Here is a 14,661-nt window from a genome sequence, read left to right on the forward strand (position 1 = left end):
AAAGAGAACTTTCTAACATCAGTAATTCCCTGGAAAGTATTCCCCTCATTTCATTATACTGAGCTACACTCCACTCATACTGGATTCATAACTATTTATAGCATGTGCCATGTATAGTAACATGACACTGTGAAAGTGTCAGAATGAGAAATGCTGAATTAAGAAGTGAAATGAGATTGCAAACACCAGGCCACTAAGCTACTACAATGTAGTTATAGCAACATATACTTATTCCTTCATTCTAATTCCATTTACAGAACACATGAGCTCAGTGAAGTAATAAAAGTGATATTACATACAATTGTGAAAAATGCTTCTGTAACCCTCAGGGTGATTCAAGAACTAGTACAAAATGTTGAAGCTTTCACTATTTAATATCTTATCCAGTTTGGAAGACAGTGAAATCTGTTGCCAGTTCCTGACTAGCCTTTAGTTTGTGGGGATGGGTGTCTGCATCACAAGGCATCCCTCTTGTTCAGTTTAGACTGACTGTTTTGACACAGGACATGGTATGAAATGGAGGTGACAAAAGCATTGCTCCTTCTGAAGAAGGACATTTTCAACGGCAGGAGTGCACATGGCAGCTTGTGTCTTACAGAGGTCTCTCTGCACTAGTACCAGAGGACTGAAGTCCTTCCATTTGAATCTCGGGAGTTAAACTCTCCCTAGGAGCATCTCCATACCATGTGAAATGACCCTTTTGTTCACTGCCTGCTGAAATGGGAGATCTCTACACCAACCTAGAGATGGAAAACCAGCTATCAATGATCTCTCTCTCCATCAAGTTTCTTCACACGTGGCATTTGCAGTATTTGAATTCTGCCACTGCAGCATCAGGCTGTGATTTAATTGCATCTAACTCTAGCATGAAAGTAGCTCATACCTTACAGAAAGGTGTCTGTTCCCAGCGTTTGCCTTAGCAGAGGGCAAGACTGATGGACAGACTGGACAGTTCATGTGTTCACAGTTATCCTGTATTGGACAAAACCTGGTCTTGACTATCCTTCCTCTTTAAGTAAAACACCTTATAAGGCTTCGAGTTTACTGAAATGAGGTAACAAACACATACATTGCTGAACTGATACTTGACTCACAAAGCTTTTATGTTGAACAGCCTCTGTTGATTTAGAAACACCTATTTTAGAAACTCTGGAAGGAGAGAAGCCTATATTCCTAAGTGACCTGCTATGTTATAAAACAGCCAGAAACTACACAGTAAGTAAAGGCTTCAGAGAGACATGCCGTGCCTCCACCCATGAGGGCTGATCATTAGGTATGGACATCAGCTTTTCCTTCTCCTGAAACAAAGGTGGGATGTCTGCCTTGGGACTGAGCCATGGTTTTTACACACCCCAGGCAATCAGTCACTTCATTTTATATCTACAGCACTCACCAATGATGCTACTGAGTCTTCTTTACTGAGTATAATAAGTTTCATGCAAGTGCACATGTATCTGGGGAACAATTCAGGCAGAATAAGTTATTTTAGCTGAAACTACAGCTGGCAGAGCCTGCTCCTTTGGCAAATCGCTTAAGTCCTTGTAACACAACAAAGCTTCATCTCCCAGCAGCACATTGCAGCAAGCCTTTCTGTGAGCAGCTATTTGATCCTTGAAGGGAATTTAGATTTTTGTTTACAGAAAAGCTCCAAAATGTCAAGAACACAAAGCAATCTCATTACACTTGAACTACAATTAGCAGACTTGCTCTACACAAAGGTATGGATGAAGGTTACGCTTCTACAGCCTGTCTGTGCAGCATAAAATTACTGCTGATACCAAATTGAGATCTAGAAACACATCTTGGCAAATGGTCTGGGTAACACCACCTTTTAAGATAGGAATGTGGGTGGACCATCTGTGGTGTGCATGTGTAAATAAAATGCATAAAACCAGAGGATGCTTCCCAAAACTTATCCGGTTAAAAGGGAAGAAAATCATCACCCTCTAACCAGTCACCTTAAAGAGGAAAAAATCCTCAGTTAGATAAACTCACAGTCAGAGGCCATGAGCCACCTGCTTTCAGGCAGGCTGCTGCAGGCAGTGACCCACACTTCATGGGGTCCACGTGAGCTCATGGGTGCTGCCTCACCAGCTGCAAGGAGCAACATGAGGCCCCATGAGGTGAGGGCAGAACATGGATGCACCCCAGATGGGGCAGGGGGAGACTGTAACCTACGTGTGCTGGTAGAGTGTGTGTGTTTCTGTGTACCTGTGAAAGAGATACTAGAACTTCTGGGGATTAGTTAAAGCTGTTTATCTGTAAGCATTTAACAACATTAATTCAGTGTTCAGGGTTGTGATTTATCTGTGACATTACTGGTACTGATCCCAAATGTGCAGTTTATTGACTACTGATTAATTTCATGTTACTATTAAACTGCTTTGATCCTAATTTTGGTTTAAGCTACATGAACTGAATACTACTCCACATGAACTAACACATACATGGCTGTGATTTATCATTCGCTGCTGTTTATTTCTGTTATACTCCTAAGGATGAGGAAATTGATTTATAGCAGGTGTCAACAAGAGTTTCAAAATAAAGCTAGGGATTAAAGTGCTGTTTAACTAGCTGCAACACGCCATTGCTTAGAAAAGGTGGGGACAAACCCCAAAAACACTGCGGATTTGCAGAGCACCAGTAGCACTGCATAGCGGAGCAACAGGGAGATACTGAACACCTGCACTGAGGAATCACGTTCTGCCTTGGCAAGGACTGCAGCTGATTCAGACTCTGGTTCTCCAGCAGGGAATCACAACTTTAGTATAATCTAATTAACTCTCCATACATATATGTGTATTATTTCCATATATAGCTATATTTGGCTATGTCCATAGGCAGATTACTATAATTACATGTGGCCAGAAATGAAATGGCGGCTCTGAACATTTTCACTTAGTATGGAAAATACTGGAAACTACAGAAATGCTATGACTGAATGAAAAGCTTACATTTCATTTATAAAAGTGTGTGCCAGGGAAAACTTAATAATACACACCTAATATCATTTGGGAACCAAATTTAATACAATTAGAGGAATTATTTAAAACGTTTCTTCTAGGAAAAGGTGTCAAATTCCTCATGAAGATATTTTAATCACACAATTAAAACAGATTTTTACTCTATTAGCTTTCTCCCCTTATTATTTTTTGCCTTAAATTATTTAAGATCAGGAGCTGACATGCTAAAATAGATGAGTTTCTTTGAAGAATTATATATATATGACAAAAATAATAAAATATCAGAGGCACACCACTTCTTAGGCTGAGCTAAATTTAGCTTATTATGCTAAAATTAATTAAAATTAATTAGTTAAGCCACAGAATATTCTTCTGACAAGTATTTGGTATACCTTTACAATAAGGGACACTTACACAGGTTTCACCTGCTATGTTTAAAACTAAGACACTTTGTGATGTTGTTGCTCAGAAAACAGATGGATATGACCTGTAAAACTTCCAGACATTCCAAGCTACTGAAATACTATAACTGTAAACATACTCCACAGCTTCCAGTGTAAGTCCAGTACATTCTGTAACTCAGGCAGGCAATGCCCCTTCTCACTTTTCTGGAAGTAATGTTACTTGAAACTGTGCTAACCTATGAGAGGCAAGACTACACTATAGTCTTTTCCAGGCTCCACCACATCTTTTAACTGAATTCTCCCTTATTAAACATGTCTCCCCATTCAGCAGAGTGGCACAAGCACAGATGTGATAAACCCTGAGAATGATTTTTGGGTTGTATCTGGTCTTCAGGTGAGCTCCAGAGCAACCAGACAGGTGATGCAGCCTGGGGATGCACTAATGCAGGACCAGAACTCCCAACTGTGGGAAACGCAGAGCCAGGGGTGGCTGCAGCTGTGGGACACATGCAGCAGAAGTGGGACACATTCCCAAATTATGGGAAGCATAGTGGTTTCAGAGGATACCACGTGCACTGAGCTGGCTTCAGCATGGCGGTGTAGAAGTGCTGCAGTTTCACTCATTTCCCTTTTGCGTGCTCTCTGTTAAAAGCCATAACTCCACTGCACAATCTGATGTAAAAAATGTCATACAGATAATGATGAGTGGAGCCAGAGGATGAAGCCAGACGTTTATTCTTAAGCTTCAACCAATATAAACCGCATTAGGAAATTCAGTTTATACTTAATTGCGTCTTTTAAAATAAGCTGTTATAACTATTGCACTAACCTACAGTGAATTCAGATGCTGTTGGATGTCTTGGCAACCTTGATATAAATTAATTTTCTGCTTATTTCAAAGCTGTATCCAAAAGAAACACTGCATCAAACGTATTTTTAAGACTTTGGCCAGCATGTGCTTTGACATCTAGGCATTTTTTACAAGTTAGAGTGGTTGTGAAGCTTAAGCCACAGACCTGATGCTGCTGCATCTGACAGATTGACCACTTGAAGAAAATGAGTTCCCTGTCTTCTGACAACTGAACAGAACATCTCAGCTGCTTGACTTCATGCTCCTTACACGTACACTTGCATTCTTGCATCAACCTAAATTACACCAGTTATCCATGAGCATGCCACTGTATTAACTGCCCCTGCATTCCCCAGCACATCATTGGCAGCTTACTTCTATCACATCTAATAATGATTTAGCAGCCTGAAAAGCAGCTCTCAGATGGCAAGCACAGTCTCGTTGCAGAAGAGATCTGTTTACTCACAATTGCACATTCTGGTACCAGTGTGTTAAAGTCAAATGAGGTTCACAAAGCTGAAGGAAAATTTCTTTCCTCACGGGAGTATTATAGGTTGGCATGACCACATGGTGCTACCAACCTGACTGTTAGATATCCCACGAGGATGATGCAGAATACGACATACTGGACACTACAGTAAGCAACGTACCTAATAGTTGTGCTCACACCTGCATCTTTCTCTGTCCTGAGATCCCTCTAATACTCTGAGCATTCAGATATAGCTGCTGAAATGCAATCCGTTGTTCCCCAGCACTAGTAGTAAAAAACATGCCGCCAGAGGCAGGCATAACTTGTCCACCATCACAAGCAGCAGCTGCAGAAGATGAAATCTGAATATGCAGATAAAAAGTGTTCTAGTTTAAAGAAATTTAAAAAAAAAAAAAGAAGAAAAAGAAAAAAACAGGCAGATTGCAGGTAATATCACGTTCTCAAACTTCTCAAACACCTCAAGAGATGCTAGCAGACTTGAAACACAACTTTCTGGGCACACCACTATGCAGTTTGGAATCACAGGCATCTTGCAAGCAACTCTGAAAAAACTAGCAACCGTAGGGTTCATTATTTGAAATAGTTTCAGTTTTCAGGTCAAGTTTTGTTTGCCTGTATGACGGAACACATCCAAGCTGAGACATGCTATGAAGATTCTGCTATTAAATAGATAATCACAACAAAAGTCTGTCCAAGAGGGAGACTGCTTAACATTCACTCATTAACTGTTTTGAAATCTTATCAAGGAAGACTTGATGTCACTTTAAAAAAGCCCCAACAAAACAAAAGAGAAATTGAAACAGGTAAGTTAACCAGCCTCCCTTAAAACATGGAGTTACCTACTGTCAGAGGCCTGTGCCGAGGATGAAGTTAAAGCTTTTATCACCACTACCATTTGGCCAATATATGACACATTTTAGTTTTCCAACTACTGGATAGGTAAGATTTAAGCTTTGTGCATGAGCCTTCCACATACAAACCCTAACATAACCCATTCACACCACAACAGAGATTTGTCTTCTACGGGATGGTCAGTTTGTGCCTCTAACTTCCCTCAGGCACAGCACCCTCAGTCTGCTATGAGCCTATTTGTTTGTGCCTCTATCAGCACACACAGCACAGTGCTACTCACAAGGAAACTTGGCAGAGGCTCACAAAATACACAACTTAACAATCAAGGGCCTTGTTGAGCTGGACCTTTTATTGAACACAACTCCAGCCCTTGTCTCCCCTCTCTGTTTATAAGGCTTACCAAGTATATAAACTATTGCTCTTAAATTATGAGGACCCACATTTACGAAAGCAATTACCCTTTGTTTGTTTAGAAAGGCTATTTGTCTTTCTCCTGTCTTTTAAATGCCTCCCTAACTTCTTTGTCCAAAACAAAGCAAAATGTTTGGATTTTTATTTGAGGGTGGGCTCCATCTGAGGCTCATTTAATGAGAGGAAATCTCTGCTATAACTATTGGACAGGGGGAGGAGCAGGAGGAAGAGATCAAGTCTTGACACAGTTCAAATGAAAGCTGGGCAAGGAAATTGTTTGGAGGAATAGATAAAAGTTTTTGGTTATATACCTCCAGAAAATTCATCACAAAGTTGGGCTGGTTTTTCTTCCAAAAAAATTGCAACATCACAGTACACATCAGTTAATGAGCGCCTCCCTGTCACTGTGTACTAAGGCAGCGTAGGGTTTAAATACTTTACTGGCCCTTATGCAGTCTGTTCAGATGAGATGGAACGTAAAAACTCACTGCTGGGGGGTTAAAAAGACCATGCTATCCCTAGAGAATGGATTAAATTATAAATTTGAAAAGAACAAGATATATCTTTGTAACATTGCTTTATTCAGAACTAATACTGCCAACATAAAACACATCTGAGGTCTGCAAGCAAACACACTTGGCTGTCTGACTCCACTTTCCAGTGAGTTGTCAAGTACCAAACATAGATGGATTTCCTTTAATGGCTTCAGAAAAATGATCTTGCATATCAGTTCTGTCATTCCTGCAATTCCAACAAGACTTTAAGACCTGAACAGTCCTGCTGCCTGCAGCCAATTGGCTATTTACCATGAGGACTGCTGTTCTTCCTTCCTCTCCAGAATTTGCATCACACACCCTCTGTTACACAAGGCAACACCCAGACCGAGCTTTTGAAATCATCTATTAATGAAAAGAAAGCTTAGTTGCCTGGAAAGCCACAGCAGCTGTATGGAAAGGAAACAGAAAAGTGACGTAGCTCCCCCTCTCCTCAGCCACATGCCTCCTCACTGGCAGTTATGACTGAAACTGTGCCTTAATAGGGGGTGCCCTGGGTCAGAGAAACTCTCCATCATACTTGAAGTATGAAACTCCACAGTGGTCCCTCTGAAAGAAGAGAATGGGACTGACCTAGAGTAGCTGACCTTTATCCTGGGGGTAAAGTGCTGCTGAACTGTGTCAACAGAAGGGAACACAGTGCTGGTGGATGCAAGGAAAGCCTTTTGGTGGGCTGAGGCATTGCACAACCACCAGTCACTGGAGCGCAGAACAGAAATGCAGCATGGAAAAAGCCTTCCAGGAAAGTGGCAGCTGTTTTGTTCAACAAAGCCTCTTGAGAACATACTTCAGAAGTGAAAAGCATTTTGTAAATTAGGGAATTCTTAATTATACGACAGGGAAAACTCACTCCTTTGAGTAAAGTTCAGTGGTTGCTTTGCTGTCCATGCATCAGTCACCCACCACCTCGGAGACCTTTATTCATTAAAATGCAAAGTTTTGATGTAGAAAGAGAAAAGCACCGCTCACTCACAGGCTGAAAATGCATTTTGCTCTTTGTAAGCCAAGATCACCGACACTCCCTAATATGGTTCCCATGTCCAAATAGGATTAGCAGATATCCTGTAGGGGAACTTCATGACACTTGTCAAGTTACAGTAAAGGAACTTATCTTTCATGATGCATTACAGTCTCAACAAGGCATCTCTGAAATAAAATCACAAATTCCTCTTCTTGTAGAACCTGCTTTCAAGGTTAAGTAAATACAGCCGCCTTTTGTAGAAATACAAAGTATTACAGAATCATAGAACCGTTTAGGTTGGAAAAGATCTTTCGGGTCCTCAAGTCCAAATGTTAACCCAGCACTACCAAGGGCACCACTAAACCATGTCCCTAAATGCCACACCTACACGTCTTTTCAAACCCTCCAGGGCTGGTCATTCCACCACTTCCCTGGGCAGCCTGTTCCAATGCCTGACCACTTTCTCGGTGAAGAAATTTTTCCTAGTATCCACACTAAACCTCCCTTGGTGCAGCTTGAGGCTGTTACCTCTTGCTCTATCGCTTGCTATTTGGCAGATGAGACTGACCCCCACCTAACTACAGCCTCCTTTCAGGTAGCTGTAGAGAATGGTAAGGTCTCCCTGAGCCTCTTTTTCTCCAGGCTAAACAACCCCCGTTCCCTTGGCCACTCCTCGTGGACTTGTTCTCTTAATTAATCATGAAAAACATAAAGATGAGATCATACAAGAGCTAAATGCCATTCTACTTTCCAGAAGCAACCTTTCTACTCCCCAATCCTCTACTTTTTTTTCTTTTATACCATCAACAACTGTTTTTTATAAAGTAACTTTACGCCATGTCCTAAATATGAATTTTATAGAAAGCTTTTGCTGTAAAAGAGTTGTCTGGTTTGATTAATAGCCATCTTGAACAGGAAATACTTGTATAATGTTGAATACATCTTGGACACAGATCTGGCTCACAGTAGGTCTTTTGTGCTGCAGAGACTAACCTGGAACTGTTCCCACTGATACTGCTCTAAACAATCCTGCTGAACTGCAGAGTATGGATACCAGCATCTCCTTCTGCTGAACCCAGGACAACGTTTTAACCTATCCAGCTGGAAAGGGGAATTTACTGAAGTTCCATCAGCTACAGACAAAAGCAAGAAGCTGCCGAGTTACTGAGCTGTATAAACTGGCCTTTCAGTCAGAAAACCTCTCACCCCATCACACAGCTCAGAGGGCCAAAATACAGACAATCTAGGGTACTTGTGGGCCGGCAAACAAAATGTCTGCAGATGGCAACCTCAACCAAAAAGAAAAGTACTAAAAGTGGATATAGTCCACTTGAGTTTCCAGGAGATGGCTCTATTAATGTCTACCTGGAAGGTCCTGAAATAAAAGGACAGTCAAAAAGAAAAGTGGGAAGATCTCAAAGATGATTTATTTACAAGAAAAGGAAACAAAGTAAAAGTTACCAGTTGCTTCTTATATGGACATTCTGGACATTAAAAGAAGGATCCTGACAGTTTAATATGCTCATAAGTAATCTAGAAAATGTGGTTAATAGGAAAAAAATGAATATGATTGTTGATACATTAAACTCTTCAAGTAGGTAAAGATGAGAGCTTACTCCAAAGAACTGCAGAAAAGTCTTAATCACACTCTGTTAGCTGGACATTACATTGTCATATAATTTAATTTAGATATGAATGAAATTCGTTTGGATAACTTTCAGGCATGCACACATAAATAGACAATTTTCCATACAAGTGAAGTAGTTTGAGCTGACCATTACTATTGAGGAGTAAGAACTTTGGATTGCAGTAGACAGTTACACACTGTAATTCCAAACAAATATCATCTCAAACAAACAAATAAACAAAATAAAGCAAAACCAAAACTCTCAGGAAGGAATAAAGAACAGGAAAAAACAATCATCATCACAGAGCAAGTCAAGTATGGTGTGCAGTCCTGGTCCTCTCCTCTCAAAACACTTCAGTATAAGCAGAAGCAGGCCAGAGGAGGACGCTGAGAACAAGCAAAAATAAGGAACAGCTTTTGCTTGAAAAAGAACTAAACATTTTTCAGTTGGAAAAAGAGACAATTGAAAAAGAATATGATGAACATCTTTACAGTCACAAGGGGCACTAAAAAGTTATTCTCTTGCACTAGAGAGTAAAGGAGACAAATCAAACTAACTATTGACAGGTTCAAAACAAATGGATGTGAGACGGTAACTATCTCTGGTTGGTGGATGGCAGCATTTGCAGAGCAAGACCTACCATCTCTCCTCCTACCCTCTTCAGAATGCTTATACTTCTTGCTCCACTCCACCACTGCTTTAAATCTCACTCCTTCCTCTCCCACGTGGCTTTTTAAATCCTGTAAGAATGTCATATAAGCACTTCTAATAAATATAGAATGGAAAACACATTATACTGCAAAGTGTTAAGAGTTGCTGCCTCTTCAATACAGAGTATTGCAAACATGATTAAAACTGATGAGTGTTCTCAAGCCCTAAGGCTGACTGGAAGGTGCAACTAAATGTCCCTTTTTATAAGAACAGCTGGAGCCAAATGGTTGTGAAAAACTGTTGAAGGCCATAAGTCAAGAAAGTAAGCTGTGAACTGGGTCAAGAAAAGGTTAAGTTGTAAACAGGCAATCTGGCACTGAGGACTAAAAAATTAATGTGCAGTCAATTGCTTAAGTGAGTAAATATTAGGCTTCCTAATAAACATGTCTGAAGGTAAGGGAAAGGAAAAACACAGCAGGAAATGGGCATTTTCTGACAACAGCACTAAAGGTAGACCCTAGGCAACACACACAGAAACACATTTAACTCAAGACTGAAGTGTGTAGTGCATAAGCAAGCACTACCATAACTGCACTAGGGACTTCCTGAAGGTCAGAGAACTGGGAAAATAATTCTCAGACTAAGTTTTGTAAACAACCCTCCCAGTACCTGTATGCTGGCCAATGGCTCAAGCTAGCATCACCCTAAGCAAATTTTGAGTTCTGCAAAGCTGACAGAGTTGTCTCATCATGTTTTTTAAATTTCAGACAAAGACCATCTGTAAAAACCATACAGTTGATGTGAGATCCTTGCTTGACCACCAGCAGTGTTATACAAGAACTCAGGTGGAAGAAAGGGAACTTTTATTTCCCCAGAAGGTCCTGCAAGACAACAGCATCCAGAAAATGGTTGGTATTTGACACTACTTTTATTAAAATCTAGTCAAGGAAGAAAGAAGAATATTTTCTGAGCTAGCCAAACATCGAGTTGAGTAAACAGTACTGTAGCAGGTATAGGACAAGGAAATAACATAATACTTTTAATACTAAAAGAATCTAAAAGTTATTGCTTGTTATTGTCAGAGGAAAAAAAATGTAATACAGAAGAAACAGTTCCCCTCTTCAGGGCATGAGAGGCAACAGAAGCTGAGGAACAGGCTCACAGAAGCCCAACCTGGGGATGTCTAATGTGGAAAAAGCAATTAATTTCCAGTGAATGAAGAAGCAAAAGCTGCTGTTGTCAACTGAGAAAAGGCAAAAGGGCACTAGTGTGGGCAGGAAGAATGATCCTCTAGTTAAGTTACCATATCTGCTCCAGGGCTGCAGACAGTTGTTGGGCAGCCTAATCCAGTAGTGGTGTTACTGCACAATTTACAGAACAACTGTGCAGTGGTATTTTCCCAGAATATGTTCTTTCCCCTTCAGCATCTCTGCACTCACACACATGCCTGAGCTTCTGCAGTAACTAGAGACTCCCCAACCCAGACACAGAGTACTACAGAAAGGCTCCCAGGCACTTCAGTGGCTTGTAGCGTTTTGTGTTGCACACACCAAATACTGCACAGCCAAAACGTGATTAATCTTCCTTGAGTGTACTTGTGTTACCACAAGTAACAAGCAGCACATAGTTGCAATATCAAGCAGCCCTAATTAGGGCCAAAGTGTGGCAACAAGCAGTTTTTGCTGCCTTACAGCTGTGAGTAGCTCTGCAGCAGAGCTGGATTGCTGCTAAAGCAGTGTAAGAGGCAGAGGGTGCGCCGAGGGGCAGGGGACCGCACACCTGTGCAGTGGTTTAACCCCAGAAAGGGAAAAGTCAGCTTGAAGTGAAGGTATGTCAGTGAATTGTTCATGCTGACCTTCGAGGCTGCGCTAATTTTACCAGTGCAGAAAGGTCATGTTCGCAATAAAGAGTAATTCTATCAAAAACAATATTTTAACAGTAGTGCCGAGAACACACTGGCCTTGTAATTGATAAAACAAGGAAACTCCACCAAGGTGTTTTTAAAGGGTTTAGTAAGAGGGAGAAGGTAAGAAAGCAACTTGATGAAAAAGCAGCAAAACAAAACACATAATGCAGAGAGTTCACCAGAGTTCAGTTTTCATACATGTTATACAATATTTTTCACACTCTTGCTGCTTCTGAAATGGTCTGCTGTACTCCAGGAACAATGAAGAGCCACATAAATGAATAAACAACCTAAGAACTGAGTTCCCTTTCAGCTATTTGCAAAGAAACAGGTATCACCTGAGAACTTTATTACAACTTTTTATTAAACACCTGTAGGGAGCAGTACGAGCATTAAGAAAAAGGGAAGTGAACTAAGCAGCAACAGAGGCATTCATGACTTAACATCAGAAAAGCAATCACAAATATGTTTAGATGCTCAGTCTGAATCACTAGAAATACAGTACCTGTGGTAAGGAGGCACACTGTCATATCATGAAAAACCACCACTACCTTTAACGATTTATAGGATACATTATCAGTGAGGCAAATCACTATGGTTGGGCTGACAACTGAAGTATTATCAAGACACAAAAACCAGATGTAAGTTGAGAGAATTTGCTATACTGCTGTCTGGAAAGGTATCTTGCACATCAAAATATTATTCTTTGACTCTTCTGCGTAAAAAATGAAGGTCAGTTTCTTGAATCCTTATCTTTCTCATAAAACCTTCAGAAGAAAAGCCTCACTACCGTGTTTTTAGGAGCTGAGGCTGCCAGCTGCTGAAGGCATTCAGCTGCCTAGTAGAGCAGGCAGAACCTGGCCAGCCACATCCTGATAACCCTGCTCACTTGACAAGGGTAGCTATAACCCACGCAGTTCCATATGCTGAGACCACTGCCAACACACCAACAGTATAAACACAAAGGTATATAGCATACCACAATGAAGAGCTTCCCAAGTTACCTGCCACTGCTTAATTACAGAAAAAAAAAAAAAAAGCAAAAATCAGTACTGATAAGTTCCCCCTCATGTCTGAGTCACACTTGCCTTGAGCCTCACTCCTGCAATTTAAGGCAATGGTCATCTTTATTCTGCATGGTTATTTGAAAATAGTTTCCTATTCAGTGTGTTTATCTCTGCCTGCTTCATTTGACTAGCTTCATCTTCTCAGCTTTATGCTACTTCTGGCATTTCTTTCTGAAGGACTGCTGTTGTATTGTTTAGTGTCCACTTGACCATATGACTTGAATGTTTATGTAAGAGGTGACTCTAACAGTATGCTTACTAATAAAACTCTGCTCCATGACCAGTACATATTTTGAAAGATCCTATCTTAAGAAATTCTTGCCTATTGCCATAATCTTTTGCAGTGTTTTTCATAATATTCCTCATTATGTCATAGCACCACCTAAGACCTCTGCTTCAGGATAGATATGTGCATATGCTTATCAGACCTTTATTTTCCTATTGTGAATGGATTGTGGAATAGAGCACAACACTACATAGTCTCTTAAAAGAGTTGCAGATACTAAATACCATTGCTCCTGCACTAGTCTCATCATCTCCGATGATGAAACATCTCTGAACCTTTCCAGCAGCAGTTACCTCCTCACCCACACACTGCTTCCACCACCAGCCCCCCCAATTCATGTATTCAAACAGTGTTAAGTCACCCAGAGCAAGGGATAAAAAACTGTATGCGTGTTAGCTACTGCCCTGTGTTCCTAAACCCCACAGCCTTTTACAGTTGTTGTTTCCCTGCAGCTGATCCTCTAACATGAAAAAGCAAACCTGTCTCAACCAGGGACTATGTCTTCTTGCTTGTGTTGCAGGTAGGTCATCAAGATTCTCTCCTGGGCTCCCTCAGTAATTTCCCCTAGTTCATGGAAAGTCATGTCCTCTTTTCAACATTTATAATTTTAATTCTTCTCTGAACCCAGGTCTAGTCCATAGAGACTAACCAAGTCACAGCTTAAGGGGAAACTTGTTAGTCTTCATCTTAGAAGCCCCTCAGGTAACAAAGCTCCAAAGGAGATCTTTGTTGCCATTTTATATTCCCACTCCTATATGCTCTAATAGGCTTTTCAGAGCCTCCATCACCTTTGTGCATTCAGGAAGGAAGCAGTTCAGAACTGATTTGAGAAAGAATGAAAAAGGAAAAAGCAGACGCTATCCCAGCCTATGCAGTAAGCACTGTTAACTCTACAAAGCCTGAAACAGGTTGAGTCAAATTATGAACCAGATTTTACCAAAAAAAAACCCCAAGCTCTACCCTCAGCCTGAAAACATTTTCTTTTTCAGCAAAAAGAAGGAAAGCAAAGCCAAAAGCTGTGTGGTCTAGAGTGCTGGACTGAAGGTCAAATAGCTGTATATAACCAAAGCAGTCCAAACAGTGCCATGAAAGCTCTTGGAGTTTGACTCTCCAAGAGTGTGTGCCTCTTAGCAGGAAGAGATGGTGTTGTACAGCAGTTTTAGTCAGCATGCTTTTTATTAAAATATGTGTTTAAAGAGACATGCTTAGAGTTTCAGTTTTCAGCATCAGAACTTTCACTTTGCCTACAGAAATAAAGCATTTGTTGCATGCAAGCCTCTTCTGTGTAGCTGATCCAATGCATTGCACTGGATGGAAAGTGCAATGCATTGTCAAGGAAAATGCATTTGATCCCATCTACATGAAAAGAAATAAAAAAAATAGGTTTTATTTAACAAGTCATACTATGCTAAAGTACAGTCATATATATTAAAAACTGCAAATATGAAAGAATCAAGAGTTCAAGGCTGAGAACAAAGAATTTCAAATTGAAGTTGTCCTTCCTTTCTTAAATAAAAAATAAAAACAGACTTGGAGAAACTCACAAACTTATCAACAACTCAAAATTTAGACACCATTGTGTTGGTGTATGTGCTTTTCAGAGAATTCAGACTCAATCTTTATGTGATAGGCTAGAAT

At 40.5% G+C, this 14,661-nt stretch overlaps 1 protein-coding gene across 1 annotated transcript in view; it reads right to left on the reverse strand.

Annotated features, from left to right (window-relative positions):
- Positions 1 to 14,661, reverse strand: part of FBXL7 (F-box and leucine rich repeat protein 7) — a 180,148-nt gene that overhangs the window by 21,940 nt on the left and 143,547 nt on the right. The gene's annotated exons all lie outside the window — the stretch shown is intronic.

Source organism: Pezoporus wallicus, unplaced genomic scaffold, assembly GCF_028554395.1.
Source record: "Pezoporus wallicus isolate ANWC-B61680 ecotype Strahan unplaced genomic scaffold, APGP_CSIRO_Pwel_v1 contig_6658, whole genome shotgun sequence".
Taxonomy (NCBI): Eukaryota; Metazoa; Chordata; class Aves; order Psittaciformes; family Psittacidae; genus Pezoporus; species Pezoporus wallicus.